General features: G+C 39.1%; 1 protein-coding gene and 1 pseudogene; both read right to left on the bottom strand.

The window, feature by feature from the left end:
• Erich1 (glutamate-rich 1) overlaps positions 1 to 19,564 on the bottom strand; it is a gene marked incomplete at its 5' end in the record, with an annotated part of 52,793,804 nt that overhangs the window by 13,013,685 nt on the left and 39,760,555 nt on the right.
• On the bottom strand, positions 17,516 to 17,874 carry Rps20-ps8 (ribosomal protein S20, pseudogene 8; annotated as a pseudogene).

Genomic DNA, 19,564 nt, shown 5'->3' with positions numbered 1-19,564 from the left:
AAATAGTTAAGTTTCTTCAATGAATTTATCAAATTTTGCCAAATGGTTTTCCAGAAAAATGTACATATTTACCTGTCTAAAACATGATGAAAATGTGAGCTATAGTAATTTAAAATTATTTGTAATAAATCATAATTTATAGTTATAATAGCTTATATTAAGTGTCAGTAAACGAAGTGAATATTAGGTAAGTGGGCAGCCATCATAAATACCAACTTTCAATACTGGCTCTAGATTCCAGGCACTGAAACACTGTATCACAATTGCTTTATTTATATTTTAATAGCAATTAATTTTCACATGTGTATTGATTATTCCTATCTTCCTTTTGAAGTATCAGCTTATTTTCTTCGCTCACATTTGTCTTCTTCTTATTGATTTCTAAGACCAAATCAAACACCATCTTGGTTCAGCTTCAAGTGTGGGACTTTTTAAGGGCTTGGCAAGCTCACGTGAGTGGTGTTTCTGATTTGTATTCTCCCAGAGATTGTTTTCATTCATCTGTCCCCTCTTCTGACACTTTACTACACTGGCTTCATTATGTAGAAAATATAATTTCTGAAAACATTAAAAGCTGCAGAAGCAAGATGCTACCTCTACTGTCTAATAGATCTCAGACCAAGAACAGATGAAAAATGAAATGAGCAATTGTTTAGAAGACTCCTTTTACTTTTAAACACATATTGTTTCCGTCCAAGTTTGTATTAGAAATTTTCTCACCTTTCCTGATTAATTAGTTTGGGGGCACACGGTCCTGACATTAATGTCTGAGGAGCCAAGAACTTCCTTTGACCCCCTTTGACTCTAATGAGATAGATACTCTATTTAGGACTTGGTAAATAGTAATGGCTGTGGTGGCAGAGTACAGAAAGGATAGAAGTTCAAACTTGTCATCACAGAGCTCCCTTTAGTCCCACTACAGTGTGCAGGCAGTGGCAAGGGCCTGACCAGATGGACTTGCTAAAACATGATGGCTATAATTACACATCTGAGATCATAATGCTGACATTTTCTTTTCTTTTTGAACTTTCAAACCAGTAAGTAACCAAGGGCAATGTCTCTTAACTATTTAGTGTCTTCTTGAAAACCCCCTTTCTATGTCCTGCATATTTAGATTTGCTTTCTATCGCAATCACAATAACTAAGAAATTGAAGGCAAGAATATAAAAAAATACTGTTAAGGAAAGAACAATTGAAGACAGCTTCATTTATACTTTTCATAAAACACAGACTTGATTTTGCTATTTTCATTTTGTTCAATTACATTGCTTTGGTCAAGAACCTTATGTTAAAATAAACTTCTAGACTCAGAAGCCCAAGTTCATTAAATTATTGAAAATGGAGAATTTTATGTTCATGGAGGATACTGGTCATTGCTTTTGCAATATGACAACAAAATTCATTCATCTGCAACTGTGACAACTGCCTTGACTTTAGTCAATATTTATTTAATCCACTCTTCCCCTAATTTAATCTCTGGGCAAGAAATTCTCATGGTTTGGATTTCTTTGCATGGCCATTGCCCAATGAATAAATTTACCACAGGGATCAATCTGTGAGAATCCATCTAGAAAGAGGTAAACACGGGGCGTGTAACTTTAACAAAAGTAGGAGGAGTTTATGAAATCAAGTGTTCAAAGCCCTAATCATTGCCCAGGACCACCTATGGAAATAGTCATGTGCTAAATCCTCTATCTGTGAAAGAGGTGGTACGGTCTGGATGTTTACACAATCATGAGCAAGTTAACAAATACGAATGAGTGAAGTTCATGGTCAGAGAAGACCAGAATCCCCAGCTCATTTAAACGTCTAGATGAGAGTCAACATAACAGCAGCTTCTCTTTTAGGACAGTTTGTTATTATTACTGTTGTTTTTGTTGTTGTTGTTGTTGTTGTTGTTATCATCACCCATTCGTAAGTGTAGGCTGCATGGGAATCTCTTGTCCCTAGCCATTTGAAGTCTGAAGGGCTCCAACACTTGGAATGTCTTGAGTGATGGCATGGCAGTACCTAGCAGAGACTTTTGCCCTTAACATTTAATGGATCACGGATCAAAATGAAATTGCACTGAAAATATTGTGTAAAATGCCTTCGGGCCGTTTGACAAGGTGAATATAAAATAGGTGACTGATGTTAAGACACTGCTCCTTTCTCATGGGTTATCTAATTATATATGTGCAAATATTGCAAAGGCTCAGAAACCTCTGATAGCTAAAACGCAGGCCCAAGCATTTCACACAAGGAACCACTGACCCACATCACCACGCTAGCCATCCATTTGCACTAAACTGCAAAAAAAGGAAGACTAAGTTCGCAGTTTAGTTCTGTAAGATTCTGGATGCCCTTTCATATAGACATTGATTTAATCACTCAAATGCAAAAGCAGCAGCCATGCACACTGTGTGCTGTGAATGACCCACTTATTGGTTTACAACCATAGCCAGATGTGAGGCTGCGGAATTTTCCCGTGGTCCTTCTGACTGCTGAAGGCACATAGTTGTTTTGGTTTAATTTCAAACCTAGATTCTTGTCCCATGTCTTAATAATTATGATTAGCAAATAAATCATCATGCTCTATACTCATGATTTGTTTAATTTTATATTCGATGCTAATAAAATAAGCAAAAACATTGCAGAATAACTCCTTCAGATATGGCACAACATGACCTTTAGTTAGTCCAAAGAATGTGAAATTTTAATTCTTTCTATTTGGTAACGAAGGAAAGTATAAAGCAGGTTTGCTCCAGTGGACACTTTATATCTAGTGTGATAGCGAGTCCTACACTGCCAACGCCAGGAGAAAGTGCTGCCAGTTCTTGTCCTAAGCTAAACACACCCATGCATATCTGGATGAAGATATAAAACACTGTCAAGACTTGGAAAATCTCCTTTTGCTTCACTTCACTGTTACTATAATTCTAACTTGCAGCATCTTCAAAAATTTCTTTGTTTTGATATCTATCTGTCTGTCTGTCTATCTATCTATCTATCTATCTATCTATCTATCTATCTACCTATCTGTATTACATTAGTGCTATTCAACAATTAGTGTATAATAATGCTTAATTTTCACAATTTAATATATTATTGGATCAATATGACACAGTTATTCAGTTTCATTGTTGGTGGAGATTTGGGCTGGACTGAAGTAGCACTTATGTGAAGATTTGTAGAGTAAAAAAAAATATTACAAGTTTATAAGGTGCAGCCATAAAACCCAAAATAATAAACATTGAGAAATAACATAACTGAGAGCATGCGTAAGAATAGAAAGATCTTATTAGATGATTACTAGGTGCAAGATGATCTTTCCACAGAGCACCCTTCTTCAAGCAGGAAGCTTAAACCAAGTGGCAAAGGCCTCAGCAGCTTGTTACTGCATTACCTTACCTTGAAGGGATATTTACACACCTCCCTGGGCATGCTGGCCTCTATTTAAGTGGCTGTAAGAAAGCTCTTGGCCTTCAGAGGCAAATTAAACATGAAATACAGGAAGAGTTGAGATTCTGGCTGTTCCTGAAAGGTTCTAATTATGCTGCTATACATTTGGATGCTTAACACAGATCTTTTTACCTGTATTTAGAGATCAGACACCCTGGGTAAATCCCCAAAAGTGTTTCTGTGATCCCAGAAGCTTCATGATGACGTGTTACTGCCAGACACAACTGTGGGTTTTTACATTGCTTAATGGGTCTGGGTTTGGGTTTTGTTTCTCATGATAAGTGATGTGGCATTTAACAGTGATGATTCCAAATTACAGCTTCACATGAAGTAGGATAGACATCTCTTTAGCATCAGGCAAGTCAGCAGTTTGCAGGAAGTGCAGCGGAGAGCAGGTTTTGCAGTTAATGAATCCACACTAAAAATGGAAATCTGTTCTCCACTGACTTGTATGTTTTACTACGAGCATCCTGTGTGACACCACTAAGGCGAGAGTAACATGTGTAATGCAGCTCTAATGACAGTTGCCTGATGCCTTTCCAGAGATGTCTGTGGGGAGTCAGGATGTCACAGTTACTGCCTAATTTGCTTGATCTTCTATAATAATTTCCATATATCTACACTCTAGAGAAAAGGAACCAGCTAGTTTGTCCATTTCTATGTTGGGGTCCATTAGAAGATAATGCATCTTCACTACTCCTCACAGTGAATTATCAAAGGCTACATTATTTTTAGAGTGACCTTCCACACCACTGAAAGTTTAGTTAATGTCCTTTTATCTTCCTGACTCTCAGTCATTGCCTCTCCTGGTCCAGCTCTCCAGTTTTCAGTTGGCTCACAGGATCTCTTATACCAGCAAGCTCTGCTCCTTTAAAGGCCAGACATTTTTCTCTTCAGGATTGTCTTGCTGTTTAGAAAACAACAATAACAAGTGGAAATATAAAGACCTCATTTTTATTTGCAAATTAGACTGTAGTTTGCAGAATTTTAATGTTGGAGAAGAGTGGGGAGTGTTAATAATGCACTAGAAGATATTGAAATTAATTAAGGTAAAGTTAGACCTTTATTCGTCAGTCATTCCAACTATCTGATGACTGTTCAATGGCCACATGAATTAGTGGCTGTCTGATTGGACCAGGGCAGATACAGTCACTCTCCATAGTTATAGAGTGTTCTGCTGGATCTAATTTCTCACCCAGACATCCAAATCCAAGTGACCAAAATATTTTCTCTGGGTCCTTATATGAGATGAACATGTTAGATAGTCTGTGAAAAAAATAAAATCCCAGCACATTCTTACCTGAATGAACAGGTCAAGTTTTACTTTTCTGTTTGTTTGTTTTAAACTGGGAAACTGATTAAAGAGATTTTTCAGTTGGCTGAAACTTGACCTATAAAGCATTTTGGAAAATTATATACAATTTCAAAATACTAAGGAAGAAAGTTAACAAATGTATAGCAAGATTACTAAGCAAAGACAACATTCTTGATTGAAGGGTATTCAGAGGAATCCATTGCATGTGTAGTCTATGGACAAGGCTGATGTCATTAATCCTTCAGACTGTGATGATTCACAGCTTGTTCTTTTATGACTAGGCCTGATGGCAGCCCTTGTCTGCCTTTGGGGTTATTGCTAAGGCCCAGACTCTATCAGAAAGGACTTGCTACATATCTTCATCTTCAGATGAGGTAGCTAGACAACTGTGTCAGTGTTAGTGATCTAGCCTTTTGTTGAGTTCTCTGATTATGTCCCAAGAGCTCTAGCTTTTCAAGAATTCCAAGCTGCAGACTTCTTGATGATGACCTCCTCTTGGGTGGGATGTGATGCCCTATGTCAAAAAGAAGAAAGAGGTATTAAAAGTTGATTAGAGCCTTTACTTAAGTTAGATGTGAAGAGGAGAATAATCCTTTGGAATTTCAGGGTAAACTTGAATGAGGCAAACCCTCATGAAGAAACTGTCTAGAATCCATCTTTGGTCTGTGTAACTTAGTGCAGGAAGGCACTCTAGGAGTCCTGTGCAAGAGGACATGGATTGTGTGGACACAATGACAAAGGATGCTTAGAGATGCACAGTGAGTATCTCAATGTATTGTTCCTGTGAAGAGACACCATAACAATGGCACCTATTATAAAAGAAAGCATTTATTCTATTTGGGACTTGCTTATAATGTCAGAGATTTAGTCCATTATCATCATGATGGGAAGCATAGTAACATGCGGAGAGACATGTGCCTGGAAGGAGCTGCAAGTTCTATATCAGGACCCACAGCAGCAGTAAGAGAGAGTCAGAAGACCTGGCTTGGGCATTTGAAAACTTCAAAGCCTACCCCCAGTGACATGATTCTTCCAACAAGGCCACACACCTTCTAATACTTTAAAAATATACTACTCGCTGGTGACCAAGCCCTCAAACTTAGTCTATGGGGGCCATTCTTGCTCAAATCATCACACTGAGTTTTCACCATAAATTTAAATTGGATGCAGCTAATTCGGAAGTATTTACAAACTTCATGTATTCATGGTTGCTGTAATAGATTAGTTTCTCAGCGTCACTCTCATTAAATACATTTATCTACCAACATAGTAAGCAACTATTTCTTTATGAGTCTTACTCAATTTTTCTGTCAGAGTCCAAGTTTAGGAACACAAGGTGTTAATGGGGTCACAGTCCCATCAAAACTTTAGTGAGCATCTGAGATGGCTCAAGGGGACAAAGGAAAAAAGAAGGGAGAAGAACTTGTCCACTGAGAAATTTATCTTTTTGTTTTTTTTTCCCCAGGGGAGATCATAAACTTATAGGAATTGTCTGACCGGACATAGTCTCTGCTACCTTAAACTATCAAAATATGAGAAAGCAGAATTCTGAGGAGGACCATGTCAATCAGCCTCGCAAGACCCTTGGCAGCTTGGATGTTGTTTCAAGATGTCATGGCTCAAAGCCAATCAGCTCTTGCCACACAGCAAGGGATCTTGATGAGCTGGTAACCTTGTGAACTGTTCTCTGGAGCAGGGAAGGTGAAATTATTTGAAAATAATTCATCCAGGCGACAAATTGGCTCATCACTCAGCTCACAAATGTCTGTTGACCAGGCTGCCAGCACAGAAAGACTGCTCCCTTCTGCAAATCTTCCTCTACACCACAGTAATTGTAGGAAAAATGCAGTTCCCTTTGAGAGTAAAAAAATGACGATAATAAATGTACAAGGAGAATTTCCAAGCACCAGGCATTTTTCATACAATATCTGTCTTCTAACAATTGGCCTTGTTAGAGGAAGCGACTCTTATATTACATGAAGTGGAATGGACTTCTGAGACATTAATAATGTTTACCGGTTACACTAGTGATCGATTAAAAAAGCCATATTCAGCTATTAAAGACAATGACTTTATGAAACTCTTAGGCAAATGGATGGAATTATAAAATAATCATCCTGAATAAGGTAAATCAGTCACAAAAGAACACACGTGGAATGTACTCACTGATATTAGCCCCAAAATTTGGAATACCCAAGATACAATTCACAGACCACATGAAGCTCAAGAAGAAGGAAGACCAAAGTGTGGAGGCTTCAGTCCTTCTTAAAAGAGGGAAAGGGAGGAAATACGAGGACAAAGTGTGGAGCAGCGACTGAAGGAAAGTCCATCCAGAACTCCCACCTGGGGATCCATCCCATATACAGACACCAAACCCAGATACTATTGGGGATGCAAAGAAGTGCTTTCTGACAGGAGCTTGATATAGCTGTCTCCTGAGAGGTTCTGTCAGACTGACAAATACAGATGCAGATGTTCGAAGCCAACCATTGGACAATAATGGGATCCCCAATGGAGGAGTTAAAGAAAGGACTGAAAAAGCTGAAGGGGTTTGCAATGCCATAGGAAGAACAACAATATTAACCAACCAGACCCCGCAGAGCTCCCAGGGATTAAACCACCATCTAAAGAGTACACATGCAGAGACCCATGGCTCCAGCTACACATGTAGCAGAGGATGACCTTGACGGACATCAGTGGGAGGAGAGGCCCTTGTCCCAAGAAGCCTTGATGCCCCAGTGTAGGGAAATACCAAGCCTAGGAGGCGGGTGTGGGTAGGCAAGTGGGGGAGCACATTCATGGAAGCAAGGGAAGGGAGGATGGAATGGGGTTTCTGGAGGGAAACCAGGAAAGGGGTTAACATTAGAAATGGAAATAAATAAAATATCTAATAAAAAAAGAAAGCCATATTTAATTTTAAGGGGAAGGGTCCAGGTCCACAGAAGACAACTGGAATAAAAAAATAAAACAATTACAAGATATGCAAATGTGAATGTCACAATAAAATCTACTATTTTGTGTGCTAATAAGTAAATAGATAAAACTGTGTTCATGTTTACTTGAGTCTTTTTGTTTGTTGTATAAAAGGGTAGCTTTTTTTCTAAGATATAATTTTTTCTGATGCTGTGAAAGCCAAGTTATAAAAAGCATGAAATACAAGAAAATCATGCTGTTGGATTCTACTATGGGAGGATTCTTTTTAATGATTTATTTTTGTGTTTGCTTATATGTGCATGAGTTAATTGATCACTTGACATTGTATCTCAGAGGAAAAAAAGGTCTGACACTCTGAACTCAAAAACCCAGCACATTCTGATTGTTTGGAAGTGTAACTTAGATCATTGTTTGTAAGTGTCAGCTTTCTTTATCTGTAATCTACTCTTGAGTTCTTCAACAAAATGAGAACTTACAGGGGTAGAGGGAGGAATAGGAGGTGACTGTGGGGAGGATAGAGTTAGAGAACCAGGCCAAACAATAGAGCAGGAAAAAGAGAGACAGGATTCAACAGTATGCAGTCATGTGAACAGGCAATCATGTGAACAGGCAGTCATGTGAAGGGAAAACTTCAGATTGAAGGAAGGGAGGGAGGAAGGAAGAAGAGAGGGAAAATGGAGAGACAGAGAGACAGAGAGATAGAGACAGATCAGTACTTCTTTACTTTGTTGCAAAAGCTCTAGGAGTTTCTGCACCCAATCCCTGTCCCAGGTCTCATTTCTCTAAGCAATCATTTTCTGTGGAGTTTGAGTAAAGACAAGCTGAATAGTAAGAGATTGGGTGTAGGTAAGACAAGAACACAGACATTTGAATGTGTTTGGAAGAATCTATTAGGAAGAGTAGCTGCAAGGGAAAGCTTTTTTCGTTTTTGTTTTTCTGTTGGTGGTGGTAGTGTTTGTTTTTTGTTCTTTTCTTTTTTTCGGGGCTGGGGACCGAACCCAGGGCCTTGCACTTGCTAGGCAAGAGCTCTATCACTGAGCTAAATCCCCAACCCCTGTTCTTTTCTTTAAAGACTGAGCTATGACCTTATTGGAAATGAGATAAAACATGAGTGAGCTATAGCCTGCATGAAAGATGAGGAGGAAAATGCAGAGGTATGGCTTTCAGTGTAGATGAGGTTAAACATGACTGATGTATGACCTTCATTGGAGATGAGGAGGAATATGACTGAGATATAACCTTCATTAAAGATGAGGGGGAATATGACTGAAGTATGACCTTCTTTGGAGATGAGAGGGAATATGACTGAAGTATGACCTTCTTTGGAGATGAGAGGGAATATGACTGAGATATGACCTTCATTGGAGATGAGGGGTAGCGTGCTTTTAGAAAATGAAGTGATTCACTACACCAATCCTCTTCTGGTTTTCTACTCTAGGGTTGCCAGTAAATAGTATTGCCTTTTTGTATGGTATACAAAGAGGCATCTGTCAGATTGGCCTGAATCAATTATCAATGCCTGGTACTATTTTCATAGAACTTGCTGGCTAGTCAACGATTAGATGTTCAACACATTTTTTTACAACTTTTTTCAGGTTTTTATTTAATCTCAGAATTTTTATCTGTGTTGCTTTTATCTTGGCAGTCTAAAGGGAAGCATCGTTTCATTTGATCTTCCTGCATGCTAATTCAAATTTCCATATTTTAATATATAATCCATAAACACTCTGTTCTTTGTTCCTTTGATTTATTTTAGTTTTGCAACGATAATTTCCAGAAGCCTTCCTTGATGCTCTTTCCTGTATTCCCATCTTTCCTCGTTCATTCTCTCCCTTCCTTTATGCCGTCAGTCCTACATCTCCTCTCCCATTACAGGGTCTCTTGTGAAGAGTTACCGTTACACTCAAGTCATGTTTGCTCCTGGTCCTAACTCTTTCTCCTAGACGACCTCTGTGCCCTAACCTCTAACTGTCATTTTCATATGGTCTCAGTTCTTATGATCCACAATTTCATCAAACACATAGCCCTGAATGTTTCCTAAGCTTTGAGGAAAATCTTTGCTTTCCTGTCAAGGAATAAAAATTTTGATTATATGGCTTTGGTCCATCCTTCCCCAAAAATAGAGCACAGAGTTAAAAGGTTCACGGCCAGGTATCATGCAAAAATTTCAAAAGCTTTCCTCCCTTTGGAGGCCAAGTAAGTAAAATAAATGTTTGAGGTTTATGCGCATCTAAAGCAGAAAGAACTGATGGCTACTTCAAAATGAGGGTTTGAACCATAGCGAAAATTCTTTTGAGCAAATAAATCTTCCACTGTAATGAGGCATGATCCTGCCTCTACTTGTCCAATTAATGAATGTTCTTTCATGGTGTGTGTGTGTGTGTGTGTGTGTGTGTGTGTGTGTGTGTGTGTGTGTGTGTGTAGGTTATCTTGAAGTTAGTAATTTTCCTTTGGGTGAAACACTTTATGTAGGACACTGCCCTGCGTCTGCAGCAGTAGGACCTGCTTTGAATGTCTCCTGGGTCAGAATTCCTAATTATTTCGTGAGAAGCAAACTTGATTTGTACTTTGTCTGGAGGGCAAATACTGCTGCCTGCTGATATGAAAATGCAGAAGACAGTATTTTTCAGGAGCAATTATTAATTACTACCTTGGCATGGTGAGGTGCATTATTATTTATCATACAGTCATTCCTGCTTTACCACTGTGGTATGAGGATTATTCCTTCCCCAGCAATGCTACACTTGGAGGTGAATGATAGCCATTGAGGGGACATATGACACACGTAGAAAGAGACCTTGGGAACACATTCTGCTGCTTGCTCATTAACCTGAGGCATAGGCCATCACCTTTAGGGTATGACAATAAGTAACAACTGTTCTTTGGTCATTTCTGTTTGTTTTGTTTCTCTATTTTATTCCACCACCTCCATCGATATGGCTTTAAGGTGCCAGCATCTTGGGCTGATGAGAGAAGATACTTTTGCTTTCTCTCATCAAATGAACAGTTAGTTAAATGGATTCCTATAATACTTAAGAACATTTGCAGTATTTAATAAAACACACCTTTTATTGACACAATGAACAGAAGAGGAATGGTAGCTGAGTTAATTTTTGTGAGTACATTTTTATAATGATAAAATATGTGTTGAAGAAAATAAGATTTCTTTCTGTGGAAGAAAATATTTTCTGTTCAAAAGAAAGGATGAGGAAAAAAAAACAACCCACAAGTGTTGACAGTCTTGAAAATGAATCTCTGAATCCCTGCCAACCAAAGATTATTCAAGAGTTGTTTTGAGCAAGAAAGGAATACTAACATTGGCATAAGGATGACCTCAGGAAAAAGACATTATCACTATAAAACCCTGCCTGGTACCTTCTGTTCTGATTGGATTAATCTGCCTTCAGATTAGAATTTCATCTGACCAAAATGACTCTTAAAATAAAAATATGTTCTCTCATTGGCCTAAGAAGCTCAAAGCCATATCTATGGAGGTGATAGAACAAAATACAAAAAAAAAAAAAAAAATAGCAAACGTGAAAAACAATGTTCTTGACAAATGACCTCATAACTTGCATTAAATCATTTCCATGTCATTTTGAGGGTATAAAATGACCATAATACACAGACATAAAACTCATCATTACTGTGTCAAAACACCAGTAAAAGTAACTTAAGGTAAGAAGGGTTCACTTCAGCTTTCAGTTGAAGGATCCAGTCCATCATGATGGAGAAGGCATGGCAACAAGGTAAGCTACAGCTGTGGCCACAGCTGACTGAGGCAGCTTGTCACAATGAGACCTCAGTCAGGAAGCATGAAGCCATGAATTCCGCTTCTCCATTTGCTTTGTTCTTTTTGTTAAGTTTTGGACTATAGCCTGAGATAATACTGTCCACATTCAGCCTAGGTCTTTCCTTTTTAGTCAAAGTTCTTTGGAAATGCCCTCATAGGGTGTGTCTTCTAGTGATTCAAATTTCTGTCAACCGAACAGTCAAAACTGAGGCTGGAGAAATGGTTCAATGGTTCCATGTGCTTGTCACTCATGCAGGTAATATGGGTTTGGTTCACAGTACCCTTATTAGAGGGCATGATAATACCCATAGTTCTAATTCTAGGGGATCTGATAACCTTTTCTCATCTCAGCAGACGCTCACACAAGTGTGTGCAGATGCATGTATGTACGTACACATGCAGGACTCCTTTCTTTAATAGACAATTCGGAAAACTCAAATAAATCTTTAAAAAAAATAGCCATCACCGAAACCTGACTATGGAAAGACAAAAGCAAAAATCAAGACCAGCAGAAGAACAAACAATAAACAACCAAACCAAACCAAAGAAACCGAACAAACAAAAACAAAAACAAAACAATAAAAATCCCCAAAGCCGTGATAGAAGTGCTGCTCTGGTGGGCAAATGAAGCAGAATGAGCCAGAGTTACTCTCAGAAAAGGGAGTTCCTGTCAGTGGGCCTCTTTAGATAGGAACAGATAGGTAGCTTCTGAGATTAGAAGTCTCCAGATGAAGGCATCCTAAATCATGACCCAAAAATGATGCTGCTCTAGTTGTTGGGTGTCCAATCTGACATTAGCCATATGACCTTGTGGCTCATATAATTAGTATATTTAATGGGGTGAGAGAATTTTATATTTCTTTCTTTCTTATTGGACATTTTTTATTTACATTTCAAATGTTATCCCCTTTGCTGGTTTCTGGTTTATTAGCCCCCCATCCCACCCCCCTCCTTTTTCTTCTATGAGGTGTTCCCTCACCCAACCACCCACCCCTTCCCAAACATCTGCCTCTACATTCCCCTGCACTAGAGATGGCCAGCCTAGCCTGGACCAAGGGCTTCTCCTCTCATTGGTGCCCAACATGGCTGTCCTATGCTTAATATGCAGCTGGAGCTATGGATCTGTCCATGTAACACTTTGGATGGTGGTTTAGTCCCGGGGAGCTCTGGTTGGTTGGCATTGTTGTTCTTATGGGGTTGCAAGCCCCCTCAGCTCCTTCAATCCTTTCTCTAGCTCCTCCAACTGGGACCCTGTTCTCAGTTCAATGGTTGGCTGCAATCATTTGCCTCTGTATTTGTTGTGCTCTGGCAGAACCTCTCAGGGGACAGCTCTATCAGGCTCCTGTCAGCATGCACTTTTTGTCATCAGCAATATCATCTGGGTTTGGTGGCTGTATGTGTATGGGCTAGATCCCCAGGTGGGGCAGGCTCTGAACAGCTGTTCCTTCAGTCTCTGCCCCAAACTCTCTATATCTCCTCCTGTGAATATTTTTGTTCCCCCTTCTAAGAAAGACTGAAGCATCCACAGTTTGGCCGTCCACCTTCTTGAGCTTCATGTGGTCTGTGGATTGTATCTTGGGTAATCCGAGATTTTGAACTAATATCCACTTATCAGGGAGTATATACCATGTGTTATTTTTGTGGTTGTTTTGTTGTTGTTGTTGTTGTTGTTGTTGTTGTTGTTGTTGTTGTTATTCTGTGTGTGTGTGTGTGAGAGAGAGAGAGAGAAAGAGAGAGAGAGAGAGAGAGAGAGAGAGAGAGAGAGAGAGTTACCTCACTCAGGATGATATATTATTCTAGGTCCATCCTTTTGTCTAGGAATTTTATGAAGCCATTGTTTTTAATAACTGAGTAGCACTGAGTAGTACATTGTATAAATGTACCACATTTTCTCTATCCATTCCTCTGTTGAGGGACATCTGTGTTATTTTCAGTTTCTGGCTATTATAAATAAGGTTGCCATGAACATAGTGGATCATGTGTCATTGTTATATGTTGGAGTATCTTTTGGGTATATGCCCAGGACTGGTACAGCTAGGTCCTTCGGTAGTACTATTTTCAACAAATGGTGCTGGTTTAACTGGAGGTCAGCATGTAGAAGAATGCAAATCGATGCATTCTTATCACAATGTACAAAGTTCAAGTCCAAGTGGATCAAGGACCTCCACATAAAACCAGATACACTCAAACTAATAAAAGAAAAAGTGGGGAAAAGCCTCAAACACATGGGTACTGGGGAAAATTTCCTGAACAGAACACCAATGGCTTATGCTCTAAGATCTACAATTGATAAACAGTACCTCATAAAATTTCAAGGCTTCTGTAAGGCAGAGGACACTCTCAATAGGACAAAATGACAACCAACAGATTTGGAAAAGGTTTTTATCAATCCTACATCCAATAGTGGGCTAATATCCAATATATACGAAGAACTCAAGAAGTTAGACTTCAGAGAATCAAATAACCTTATTTAAAAATAGAATATAGAGCTAAACAAAGAATTCTCAGCTGAGAATATCGAATGGCTGAGAAGTACCTAAAGAAATGTCCAATATCCTTAGTCATCAGGGAAATGGAAATAAAAACAACCCTGAGATTCCACCTCACCCCAGTCAGAATGGCTAAGATCAAAAACTCAGGTGACAATAGATGCTGGCGAGGATGTGAAGAAAGGGGAACACTCTTCCATTTTTGGTGGGATTGCAAGCTGGTACGACTCTGAAAATCAGTCTGGAGGTTCCTCAGAAAATTGAACATAATATTGTATATTTCTAATCGAGTGAACAACTATGTTTATAAATGAGGGCCTGTTGTATTTCCTTATTCAAATTTGTGCAGTTACATCCTAATAGCCTTGGTGACCTTGAAACCACTTCTCATGTCATTGATTTGGGTTTTGATCATGTGACTGTGAAAGCACAGATCATTCATCTTTCAGAAGTGTTGGAAACACTCCACTTACCGTGGTGTGTCATGGGCTTTGCCATTGGAAACAAATCACTGGGATAGACAGAGAGCTTGCTCATTTAGCCTAGGACCTGCAATGTGAAAGTGCTGAGCAAGTGAGGGCCTGGCTCAAACACATGGCTCAAAGTTCATGTCTACTGTTGTAAGTCAACAAGATTTGGGGTATAATTGTTGTCACAAGAAAATTGTTGAGTAATATGGATACCTACTGAACTGTTCCAACCCTTTACCTCCCTGTCAAATGGAATTCCCTTACAGATTCTTTATTAAACCTTTCTGTCAGGAAGAGTCATCAGATTTGAAGAACCACTCACTTTTATTTATCCATCTCTCATTATTACAATGAATTCATTGTTTTGGATTCATTTAGCCTGCTCTTTCGGTGGATTTGCCACAGGGAGATTTACTTTATTAATTCAATTTCCTTGACCAGGTGATTTTGCTTAGACTCTCTTTGATCCATTGATATTTGAAAGCATGACTCTAAGAAGCTTTGCTAATTATCTATGAAAACAGAATGCTTGCTTGATTGTGTTTTAATCTTTCTATAGTGGTATTCTGACTGGGGAGCAGGCAGACAACACTGAAAAATAACTATTGATAGAATGCCCACATTGTACTTGGCATGCAGGAGCCCACTAACAACCCCAACTGCACAGGACTCCAGCAAATGTGTTTTTCTTGAGATACTTCAAGCTCAAGTGATTTGGTATAGCTGATGAGACCAATTCTAGCCCAACATAATGTGTATTACCTCCCTGGGAGCACACTGGTGTGCTTCTGTTTCCTCTGCAACATGGTGAAATAATTTAAGATATAAATGATATATCCTTGGAAAATTGATTCTGAGAAAATGGAGGCAAAAATATGCCAGGAGGAGCAGAAGCCAGATAGACAGTCTCCAGGGAGCCCTGCGGTTTAGAGGAGCAGAGTTTCTTTTTGGCTTTAAACTCCATGCCATTAAGAATCCTATAAATACACTGCTTTTTTTTTCAATAGCATATACTTCTGGGACCTCTTTCTCCGAGTTATAGATATTCATATTATTCTGACAGCTTCTTCTCAGATTAGAAAACTGTCCACCAGAAATTTTTCCTAGTTGCTATGACTTGGAGCTAATAAAATCATACTCTAGCCATGGATTTCTGCCAAGCCACATAGCATCGTTCACCCACATGGTTCAACTGTGTTGTTTTCAACACGTTTTTTTTTCCCTCCCCGGTAGAAGAGGAAACATTTATAATCATATGTTAGTACTACATACTTAGTGATATATTATCTGGATTTCATCTGGAATTCATGTATATAGATACTGAATGGTGCAAATTACTCCATAGAAACTGTAAGTGAATGTTACCTTCTTCTTATAAACTACTGCCAAACAATTAAAGTATAGGTTAAAAATATTAGCAGCCCAGTGACTCAAAATCTTTTAGGTTTTTATGATGAACTCTTAGCTGGCTAAATGAGGGGCTCAAGGCATATGTGGGTACATGCACATCACTCTGCATTTCCATGATCAGGCTGTTTGGGTTTGCTGTGACAAACCTGACTTATTTTCATACAGCAACACGGCTGTAGTAGAAAGCCTTGAATTCTTCCCCATATGGGCCTCTGTATGGCAGTGTGCACATTGTAGATTCCTACAGAGTCAGTGATGAGATAGACCAAAAAGGAACCTATGCACAATGTCATTTATCACCACAGAAGTGGCATTCTAACACTTTCTCATTATATTGATCACACAACTCAAACCTATAGAGTGACGAAGAAGAGGAAGACTCCACAAGCAAGGACATGCCAGGAAGCAGATGTCTGGGCTGTTTTGGAGAAAACCTAGCATAGTCACTGCACCACAGTTGGCCACGAACTGGATTAGAGTTGCTCGAATGGGTGAGATTCAGGCAGAAGAAACCGCTTGCCATTCCTTGTGTCTCAAGCAAAAGCTATCAAGACTTGGGTAGTTTTATGCCTCTTCTTGATGTATACAGACATTTTTAGAACAGAATTCTCTGGATTAGAAAAAATGAGAGAGAGAGAGGGAGAGGGAGAGGGAGAGAGAGAGAGAGAGAGAGAGAGAGAGAGAGAGAGAGAGAGATCATCACCAACTTTTCAACACAAATTTAAAGGTATCTGTACTACAGCACTTAAAATGAAGCCACTTACTGATTGAGAAAATAATATGCCCCTGCCTATTCAGTAGAGAGGGATTTCATATTGCTGTATTTAAATTTACTGGTAAATTGGGGGATCAGGTATAGTTCCTGATGGTCACAAATTAAGCAACTCACTCAGGTACACAGACTGAGTCAAATCTTTACTCCATTTGTTTTTCTTTTCCCAGCATTATATTCATTGTAGCATAAAGTACCACTCCTCAGGAATATTATTGATTTTGGTATAGTTCCTGCAAAACCAATATCAGTTTGGGAGACAATCATGTTTTCTCTCAGCCTGGAAATAGAGAAGGATCAGGTACTTGAGTGGACCGACTTGATCATCAATGTAATGCTCACACACTCTGTTCTCATTCTGTTAACACCTTCTCCTACAAATGCTTCCCCAGCCCTGGCTTCAGAAAACACGGCCCGAGGAAACATGACACAATGATAGTAGTGAGGAAAGCACACGATGTTTCGGCAAAGTAATAATTTTTATTCGAATAACCTCTAAAGACCAAGCTTGAAAAATGGAGGCTGTTGATTTGCTTTGATTTCTTTGAGTGATTCAGGAATGCACTGCTGGTTACTATGGTTCTGGACTAGAGACTAAGTATGCAAATGAAGGAGTTCTAGATGCACTTGCCTTTGCCTGTAGAAACACACCTGTTGTGAAAGAACTCTAATTGTATCATGAATCAGTCACTTACATAAAGCTGTTCTTAATTAGGTGGACCCTTTACAGAAGGAACCTGCTGGTTTAAATAAGGACCAAATTCCACAGAGACACACTAACCATTCAGGATGACTCGGTGGTTATAATTTTTCTGTTCATTTCTCCAATCTTCCAGATGTAACACAGCTTTTTTTTTTTAATAATTAAGTCAATTTATCTGAACAGTTGACTTAGGCATCTGCAATGGTGACTTCAACCTCCACTCCTGGCTCAATACTGATGGAAGTAATCTGCTTAACAATCTCTGAAGGACTGTGTAAGTCAATAAGTCGCTTGTGGATTCTCATCTGGAAACGATCCCACGTCTTGGAACCTTTACTGCAAGGGGTTTTTCTGATAGTGAGTCTCAGTGTCTTGGTAGGCATGCGCACCGGTCCTTCACTTTCAGATTCTTCTCCTTTGCGCCTCTGGTCAAGTCCGCACAAATCTTTTCCAGCGACTTCACATTGTGGCTGGTGAGCATGATTCGAATCCGGTGAATCGCCACTTCGGACTCCACGGGAGTCTTCCGGGTATCTGTAAATGCCATGGCTGAGGCGTGGCTTCCTGACCGACTTGTTCCTCAATAGGAGCGAACAGCGGTGAGTCAGGACAGAGCAGACTGGACAAGGCTCCACAGCACGCACCACAGGTCTCAGAAAAGTAACACAGTTTTTTAACTTTAGTACTAGTTCTTAAATGCTTTAAAGATTTCTCCTCCTATGAATGAAATCATATTTAATAGTAATTATATCTGCCAGGAATCCATATTATCTAAAAATGCTTGAGTCTGGTGAGATTACTTAACATTTTCGAGCACTTGCTGGTCATGTAAACCGTCTTTATTAGGTTGCTACCGCCTATATGGTAGATTACAACCACCTGTAACTTCAGTTTAAGGCAATGTGATGCCCTCTTCTGTCTTCCTTGGGTACCTACGTGCACCTGGTGCACGTTCAAACATGCAAGGAAAACACTCATACACACAAAAGCAAGAAAACACCTGCTATTTATAACCCCTTTAAAAAAAAACCCATAAAAACAAAAAACGTTATTCTCATAGTAAATTATCAATTTTTTTAAAATTATTCCTTTCTTATATAATACATCCCAACTGAAGTTCCCCCCCTCAACAACTCCCAACCCACTCCTACAGATCTATTCCTCCTCTGTTTCCCTTCAGAAAAGGGCAGGCTCTTTTGGGATAGCAGGTGAACACCACATAACAAGATACAAAAAGACTAGATAGAAACCCTGTTTCAGGGCTAGGATAGTCAGCCTAGCCAGTAGGGGGAAAAGGGTTCCAAGAGCAGGCAAAAGAGTCAGAGACACCCTCACTCCATTATTCGGAGTCCATCAAGAACATTAATGCTAACAATCACATTACATATGCAGAGGGCTTAAGCACAGACCATGCAAGTTCCCTGATTGCTGTGTTAGTCTCTGTAAATGATCAATTCTTTAAAAATCAGATCAAATTATAATTCGTATGTATTCTTAGAAATCATTTTGATCAGCATCTTTTCCAGTTAAGGAAATAGTGGGTCAGAGAGTCTAAGTAATTTGTTAAGCACCATTATATGTTCTTAGTGTTGGCTCCATGCTCCACTGATAAAAACCATATCTTTTTTGTTATATGATAAGGATGTTATGTTTATTCTATCTAATAAGAAGCTGACACATTTCACCAAAGCCTGTTCCTTTCTGTCTTGCTCATTTTAGTGAACGATAATCGAATTGATTCCATCTCCTGGACCAAAGACTCGACATCATCTTTGAAGCTGATGGACTACAATCTCTCTCTCTCTCTCTCTCTCTCTCTCTCTCTCTCTCTCTCTCTCTCTCTCTCTCTCTCATATAGTTGCCTTCACTTTCAAAATGACACATAATACATAATAATACATACAAAATGATACATAAAATTACAAGCTCTCACACCCTTTCAGCTTTATTTTGTCCATGTCAACATCATCTATCACCTGTACATGTATTGTTAGAAGCCTTTTAGCAACCTCTAAGGTCTCCCACATCTTATTTTGTCATTCCTAAGTCTTTATCACCCAGGAGCCTGAGTAATTATTTCCAATACAGCTTGTATCCACCCTTTAATGAAGCCGTTCTATCTTGTGCTTGAGCAAGGAACTGCTGAGGCTTTAGGTCTCACACTTATCTTTCTTTTTGGAGTTTCCTTCTCCTAATCAGGCTCCACTATTTTTGCTAATGCCTTTTTAAATTTTTTA

This window comes from Rattus norvegicus, chromosome 16 (assembly GCF_021556685.1).
Source record: "Rattus norvegicus strain SHRSP/BbbUtx chromosome 16, alternate assembly SHRSP_T2T, whole genome shotgun sequence".
Lineage (NCBI taxonomy): Eukaryota > Metazoa > Chordata > Mammalia > Rodentia > Muridae > Rattus > Rattus norvegicus.
The sequence above is the reverse complement of the archived record's forward strand: the minus strand, read 5'-3'. Positions and strand labels throughout refer to the sequence as shown.